Source organism: Rutidosis leptorrhynchoides, chromosome 8, assembly GCF_046630445.1.
Source record: "Rutidosis leptorrhynchoides isolate AG116_Rl617_1_P2 chromosome 8, CSIRO_AGI_Rlap_v1, whole genome shotgun sequence".
NCBI lineage: Eukaryota > Viridiplantae > Streptophyta > Magnoliopsida > Asterales > Asteraceae > Rutidosis > Rutidosis leptorrhynchoides.
Window position 1 is genome coordinate 70049930 of NC_092340.1, and position 9075 is coordinate 70059004.

At 29.5% G+C, this 9075-nt stretch overlaps 1 non-coding gene across 1 annotated transcript; it reads right to left on the reverse strand.

Annotated features, from left to right (window-relative positions):
* Positions 1-5165: 5165 nt before the first annotated feature.
* On the reverse strand, positions 5166-5272 carry LOC139865279 (small nucleolar RNA R71). Its single transcript, XR_011764804.1, has one exon. It is a non-coding gene; the product is annotated as a small nucleolar RNA R71 (small nucleolar RNA).
* Positions 5273-9075: the final 3803 nt, after the last annotated feature.

Genomic DNA, 9075 nt, shown 5'->3' on the forward strand with positions numbered 1-9075 from the left:
CTAGGATATGACTAATATAGATTTGTTACAATATTTCCCGTAGCTACAACAATAAAAAAATATCCAATCTTGTTTTACCCATAACTTCTTCATTTTAAATCCGTTTTGAGTGAATCAAATTGCTATGCTTTCATATTAAACTCTATTTTATGAATCTAAACAGAAAAATTATAGGTTTATAGTTAGAAATACAGGTTACAAGTCGTTTTTATAAAGGTAGTCATTTCAGTCGAAAGAACGACGTCTAGATGACCATTTTGGAAAACATACTTCCACTTTGAGTTTAACCATGATTTTTGGATATAGTTTCATGTTCATAAGAAAAATTATTTTCCCAGCAGAACAACTTTTAAATCAAAGTTTATCATAGTTTTTAATTATCAAACCCAAAACAGCCCGCGGTGTTACTACGCCGGCGTATGTTCGGTTTTACGGTGTTTTTCGTGTTTTCAGGTTTTAAATCATTAAGTTAGCATATAATATAGATATAGAATATGTGTTTAGTTGATTTTAAAAGTCAAGTTAGAAGGATTAACTTTTGTTTGCGAACAAGTTTAGAATTAACTAAACTATGTTCTAGTAATTTCAAGTTTAAACCTTCGAATAAGGTAGTTTTATATATATGAATCGAATGATGTTATGAACATCATTAATACCTTAATTTTAGTAGGTAAACCTACTGGAAATGAGAAAAATAGATCTAGCTTCAAAGGATCCTTGGATGGCTTGAAAGTTCTTGAAGCAGAATCATGACACGAAAACAAGTTCAAGTAAGATTTCCACTCGAAATAAGATTGTTATAGTTATAGAAATTGAATAAAAGTTTGAATATGAGTATTACATTGTATTATAAAGATATCTTACTGTAAATAAGAAATATTTCTTGAGGTTGGATGATCACTTTACAAGATTGGAAGTAAGCTAGCAAACTTGGAAGTATTCTTGATTTTATGAAACTAGAACTTATAGAATTTATGAAGAACACTTAGAACTTGAAGATAGAACTTGAGAGAGATCAATTAGATGAAGAAAATTGAAGAATGAAAGTGTTTGTAGGTGTTTTTGTTCGTTGGTATATGGATTAGATATAAAGGATGTGTAATTTTGTTTACTTGTAAATAAGTCATGAATGATTACTATTATTTTTGTAATTTTATGAGATATTCATGCTAGTTGCTAAATGATGGTTCCCACATGTGTTAGGTGACTCACATGGGCTGCTAAGAGCTGATCATTAGAGTGTATATACCAATAGTACATACATCTAAAAGCTGTGTATTGTACGAGTACGAATACGGGTGCATAAGAGTAGAATTGTTGATGAAACTGAATGAGGATGTAATGGTAAGCATTTTTGTTAAGTAGAAGTATTTTGATAAGTGTCTTGAAGTCTTTAAAAGTGTATGAATACATATTAAAACACTACATGTATATACATTTTAACTGAGTCGTTAAGTCATCGTTAGTCGTTACATGTAAATGTTGTTTTGAAACCTTTAGGTTAACGATCTTGTTAAATGTTGTTAACCCATTGTTTATTATATCTAAAGAGATGTTAAATTATTACATTATCATGATATTATGATATATTAATATATCTTAGTATGATATATATACAGTTAAATGTTGTTACAACGATAATCGTTACATATATGTCTCGTTTCGAAATCATTAAGTTAGTAGTCTTGTTTTTACATATGTAGTTCATTGTTAATACACTTGATGACATGTTTACTTACCATTTATCATGATTAAACATAGTGTATCAATATCTTAATATGATTCATATGTATTTAGTAAGACGTTGTTATAACGATAATCGTTATATATATATCGTTTCGAGTTTCTTAATTCAATAAACTCAATTTTATGTATATAACTCATTGTTAAAATACCTAATGAGATACTTACTTATCATAATATCATGTTAACTATATATATAATCATATATATATGTCATCATATAGTTTTTACAAGTTTTAACGTTCGTGAATCACCGGTCAACTTGGGTGGTCAATTGTCTATATGAAACCTATTTCAATTAATCAAGTCTTAACAAGTTTGATTGCTTAACATGTTTGAAACACTTAATCATGTAAATAACAATTTCATTTAATATATATAAACATCGAAAAGTTCGGGTCACTACAACACGAGGATGGATTAATAGTCACTGGACTCATTAAAACAGGGGTGGATTACATTCAAGGGTAATTGGTGTAATTGTTAACAAAGTATTAAAACCTTGGATTACATGCAGTCGATAACCTGGTGTATTCATTAAACAAAGTATTAAGACTTTGTTACGGTTTAAATCCCCAATTAGCTGGAATATTTGACTTCGGGTATAAGGTTAATTTGGCGAAGACTCTCGCACTTTATAATTATGACCGATGGACTATTATGGACAAAACCAGATGGACATATCGAATAATCCAGGACAAAGGAAAATTAACTCATGGTAATAAATTAAAATCAACACGTCAAACATCATGATTATGGAAGTTTAAATAAGCATAATTCTCCTATTTTATAATCTCATCGCACTTTTATTTACTGTCATTTTATTTATCGTACTTTAAATTATCGCACTTTTAATTATCGTACTTTTATTGTCATTTACTTTACGCTGTAAATTAAGTTATATTTAATATTTTACATTAGGTTTTAATTGTGATATAAGATGTAAAATTTACAAACCGGTCATTAAACAGTAAAACCCCCTTTTTATAATAATAATAGTACTACATATATGTGTATATATATATATATATATATATATATATATATATATATATATATATATATATATATATATATATATATATATATATATACAAATATAGTTTAAAATAAATATAGCGTTAAACTCAGTTGTATCCCTGTGGAACGAACCGGACTTACTAAAAACTACACTACTCTACGATTAGGTACACTGCCTATAAGTGTTGTAGCAAGGTTTAGGTATATCCATTCAATAAATAAATAAATAACTTGTGTAAAATTGTATCGTATTTAATAGTATTTCGTAGTAAAATATAATCTATTTCGTACTACACCTCGCACACATCAAGTATTTTTGGCGCCGCTGCCGGGGAACATCACGCCGAAAGCGAAACGCTATTAAAAAAAATTTAGTTTTTAAGGTATTTTTGTAAAAGTATTTTTATATAAGTTTTAAGTTTCAAAAATATAAAAACATAAAAAAATAAGTAATATATATATATATATATATATATATATATATATATATATATATATATATATATATATATATATATATATATATATATATATATATTTAAGTATTTAAATTTAAGAGTTTATATTACTTTTGTTTATAGTTATAAAAACTAATAAGTAATTTATAAAATATAAGTTTTATTTAAATTATATTTTATATAAATTAAATTCAGAAATAGAGTTTAAAATATAAAAAAAAATATATTAAAATATGCTGAACCTGTCGATTTTTAAACTGCATCATTCTGAATCTGCATTGCCATGCGATCGCATGGCTGCAGTGCTTGATACCCATGCGACCGCATGAGGTATTCTGACACGCCTGAAACCTAAGATAGCATTTATTATGCGTAAGTTTTATTAATTATTATTATTATTGTTAAACCTAATTAGGGTTTAGGTAATTAATTAGTTTTTAAATTTTAGTTTTAATTTATAATTAGTATTATTAAGTTTTAATATTATTATTAACTATTTAAATTAATACTTTTATAAAATAATAATATAAAAATAATATTTTTTATAAAAATAAGTAATTTTATCATTTTTTATATCTTTTTATAAATTGTATATTTTTAAATATTTGTACATTTATCGTTCGTAATTAGTTTTAAACTTAGTATTTTGCCATAGTTATTGTATATTTCTAGATTTTTAAGCTTTGCCGTAAAATCCCTTAAGTGCTTTTTCTTTAGATTAAGATTTAGGTGCTTTAGAATTTTGCGACGCCGTTTTAAGATTTTAGTGCCTATTTAAATTATTGCCGTTTTGGATATAGAATCCTTTTAAGCTTTAATACCTTTAGACGCAAGTTTTATTTTTTTTTAGTTTTTAGGCTTTTAACTTTCGATGCTTTCCTTTCAACGTTTATTATTTTTCGACTTTTTGTTTTTCGACGCTTGTTTTTCGACTCCTTATTTTTTGACGCGCTTTTTCTTTTCCATTTCTACGCTCTAGTTTTTAGGACCTAGAATTTTCTATATTTTCTTTGAATTTCGACGAAAAATTATTTTAAACGGTTAAATTGATAGACATCCAAAATTTTCTGGTTCGTAGTAATAGTTGGATTTGTTAGTGGCAAGTTATGGGCTTCCGATTTAAAGGGTCCTGGCTACCTGCTGCATCTATTGGCTATTCGAAACGTGGGCAAAATTAGAAAAGTCTATTAATTTGATAACTTATATAATTTTTATCTTTATAACTAATAGGATATTCTGTGAATGCACCGAGCAAAACGTTCACCACCTTTCATACGTTCACCACCTGTAACTCGATCAAGACATCTAACCAATATTGTCACCATTGATTTTTCTTTAGAATCATCATCTAGTCGACCAAGTACTCCAATTCAAATTTTCGATAATCCATTTTTTGAACCCGACCTCACAATTGAGAACCCGGAGGATATTCAAGGACAATTCAGAGATCCTGAACCACTAATCATTCCTTCTGAACCACAAATTACTCATCCAGAGATTGCCGAGGAAGAAACCATTAAATCAGAATCCTCAAGTGATTCATATTCAACAAATTCAATCATGGAAAATCAGGAACCTCTAAGTATAGAAGACCGAATAAGATCTACGCGCACAGGCCAAGGTCATGCCATTACTCAGCCAGGAATTAATGCACCAGATTACGAAATCAAAGGACAAATCCTACACATGGTAACTAATCAATGCCAATTTAGTGGTACGCCAAAAGAAGATCCAACCGAACATCTTCAAACCTTTAATAGGATCTGTACTCTATTTAAAATCAGAGAAGTTGAGGATGAACAGATCTATCTCATGTTGTTTCCCTGGACTTTAAAGGGAGAAGCCAAAGATTGGTTAGAATCGTTAATTGAAGGAGCGATTGATACATGAGATGTTTTAGTTGAGAAATTTCTTAAAAGATTCTTTCTGGCATCTAGAGCCGTGAGACTTCAAGGAGAAATTGTTACATTCATGCAAAAGCCAAATGAAATATTATATGAAGCATGGACAAGATTCAGAAAATTATTGAGAGGATGTCCTCAGCACGGTTTAGATACTTATCAAATAGTGCAAATATTCTATCAAGGATGCGCCGTTGCAACACAAAAAGACATCGACACAGCAGCTGGTGGTTCCATTATGAAGAAAACCACAACTGAAGCTCACAAAATTATTGATAACACAGGCTCCCACTCACATGAGTGGCATCAAGAAAAAGATATTCTTCGTTCATCTAAAGCGGCTAGAGCCGATTCTAGTCATTACTTTGATTCCATTTCCGCAAATTTAGATGCTTTCGAGAGACGAATGGAAAAGATGACTAAAGATATTCACGTAATACGAATTAGTTGTGAGCAGTGTGGAGGACCACATTTGACAAAAGATTGTCTCAGTATTGAACAAACAATGGAACAAAGAGAGAATGTTTCATACATGAACCAAAGGCCTGGAAATAATTATCAAAATAATTATCAACCGCCAAGACCAAACTACAATCAAAATCAGAATTATAACCAAAATGTTCCATACAACAACCAAAAAGGTCCTAGCAATCAACAAGTATCTAATAATACTTACAACCAGCAAAGACCTATTTTTTCAAATAAACCACCACAAACCGACGATAAAAAGCCAAATTTAGAAGATATGATGTCGAAGCTAGTTGAATCTCAAAATCAATTTTTCACATCTCAGAAACAAACTAATGAACAAAATGCTCAAGCATTTAGAAATCAACAAGCTTCTATTCAAAATTTGGAACAAGAAGTGAGTAACCTAGCAAGGTTAATAGGAGAAAGAAAACCGGGGAGTCTACCTAGCGATACAAATGCTAACCCCCGAAATGAAACAGCTAAAACCATTACCATAAGGAGTGGTATTACACTTAAACCACCTGAAATACCTGTAATTTCTGATGACTCTATTCCTACTACACAGGCACCACAGCCTGGGCAAAATAAGGAAACAGAACCGGTAGTTGAAAAGGTTAATGAAGATAACACAGTTAAGGCAAATTCTTATGTTAAACCATACCAACCACCACTTCCTTACCCGAGTAAAATGAGAAAAGAAAGACTTGAAGCCGAGCAATCCAAATTCTCAGATATGTTTAAACAAATAAATGTCAATCTTCCTTTCATTGATTTGATTTCAGGAATGCCAAGATATGCTAAATTCCTGAAAGATCTAATCACAAATAGAAGAAAAATGGAAGAACTCTCGGCTGTTATAATGAATGCTAATTGTTCTGTAGTGCTGTTGAATAAGCTACCAGAAAAATTATCAGATCCAGGAAGTTTTATAATTCCATGTTTTCTGGAAAGTCTTAGTCAAATAGAAGCATTGGCAGACTTAGGTGCTAGTATAAATTTAATGCCGTATTCATTATACGCTAAACTAGACCTCAGAGAATTGAAACCAACAAGAATAAGTATACAACTAGCAGATCGATCAGTAAAATATCCTAGAGGGATAATGGAGAACATGCTAGTTAAAGTTGGTACATTAGTATTTCCAGTAGACTTTGTTATTCTGGACATGGAAGAAGATTCTCGAGTTCCTCTTATATTAGGAAGACCATTCTTAAACACGGCTAAAGCAATAATAGACGTGTTTGGTAAGAAACTGACCCTAAGTATAGAGGACGAGAGTGTTACCTTTTCTGTTGATAGAGCCATGCAACAACCGCAATCTGCAAATGATACCTATTATTATGTTCAAACTATAGATTCACAAGCAGAATTATTACAAGAATTTCCAGAATTACTAGGAACAGGAAAATGTTCTTTAGGAGAAGGAACTGAACCAATTGATGAAGCTAAAATATTAGCTACACTAATGGCTAATGAATACGAACCAATAATAGAAGAACTTCAAATGTTAAAAGAGGAAGACAGATATCGATACAAATCATCAATAGAAGAACCACCTGTGACGACCCGGAAATTTCCGATCAAATTTAAACTTTATTTTCAAATAACTTTGGCATGATAAGCAAAGTCTATGTAATTGAATCTTAAAATTTTGAACTGTTGTTATACATTCATTTAACCTTTGACCATTTCTGGCGATTCACGAACTGTTGTTTGTAAATTAATATGTATATATATGAAATTTGAAATATATATATATATATATATATATATATATATATATATATATATATATATATATATATATATATATATATATATATATATATATTTAAATTGTTATTGTTATCATTATTAATATTATGAATATCATTATTGTTATTATTATAATATAATTAGTAATATTATTATTTGTATTATTATTATTACAAAAGTTAATGAAATTTTTATAATTATTGATATAAAGCAACTTATTATTATTTGTAATATTATTATTATTATGTTATTATTATTAATAATATTCAGTATTATTATTATTATTTATTAATTAATAGAATTATTATTTTTGAAATTAATTTTAGATATTAAATCATGGAAAAAGGGATCCAATTTCGTTACACATAACAATTGATAAGGCTAAAAAGGAACATATATTTCATAACATTATCCCCCAAGAAAGACAAGATTTTAGTTGCAATTGTTCCATATTCAAGTAATATTCGTTTATATTAAATAAGTGCGAAGACAAAAGGCGAAAATGAAGATTTGAAGACGGAAAGGTCCAAAATGCTCAAATGTACAAGATACAATTAAAATGGTTCAAATTATTGATGAGGAACGTCTCAAAATAACAAGAGTACAAGTTACAAGACGCAAAGTACACGATATAAAATAGTACGCGAGGACGTCCGAAAATCCGAAACCGGGACCCGAGCCTAGAAGAAACGCCCGACGCAACGGACCAAAAATATCTAGTCTACTATGCACAAGAATAAAATATAATATATAAATAATTATATTAATTATTTATATATTTATATTTATTTTATATTATGTCAGCAGAGCTATGTGACAAAGCAATGTGAGCTGGCCAGCATAGCCATGCGACTCGCATGGCTGAAGGCACAAAACCCATGCGAGTCGCATGAGGATCAATTTCAGCTCAGGTCTATAAAAGGCGCCAGTTTTCTGCTCGTTTACCAACACCAACAAAAAACACCATAATATATCTTTCTATCTCTCTTTTGTAATACATAAATAAATTTAATTATAATTTTAATTTTAATTAATAATAATAATAAGGTTATGTTAAGGAGTGTTTTGAGTGTATAAATCGAAATTCTGTCCGTGTAACGCTACGCTATTTTTAATCATTGTAACTTATGTTCAACCTTTTTACATTAATGTCTCGTAGATAAGTTATTATTATGCTTATTTAAAACGAAGTAATCATGATGTTGGGCTAATTACTAAAATTGGGTAATTGGGCTTTGTACCATAATTAAGGTTTGGGCAAAAGACCGACACTTGTGGATATTGGACTATTGACTATTAATAGATGGGGGGTATTGTCTAATTGAGTGACAACTCATTGGAGTCTGTCGAACCTATCTTCAAATTAATTATCCTAATAATTAATAATGATTATGGTTGTCCTATTTAGTGACGTTCATATGGAATCTATTATAATCATTTAATTAATTATTCGGGTTGGGTAATTGATTATTCAAACTGATCAAGTGGGTAAATTAATATTCATATCTAATTAAAACAGGGGTGGATTACATACAGTGATAACTGGTGTAATTGTTGACAGAAGTGATAACTGCGTCACAGTTTAAATCCTTAATCAGTTGGAATATTTGACTTCGGGTATAAGGGTAATTTGACGAGGATACTCGCACTTTATATTTATAACCGATGGACTATTATGGACAAAAACCAGATAGACGTATCAAATAAACCAGGACAAAGGACAATTA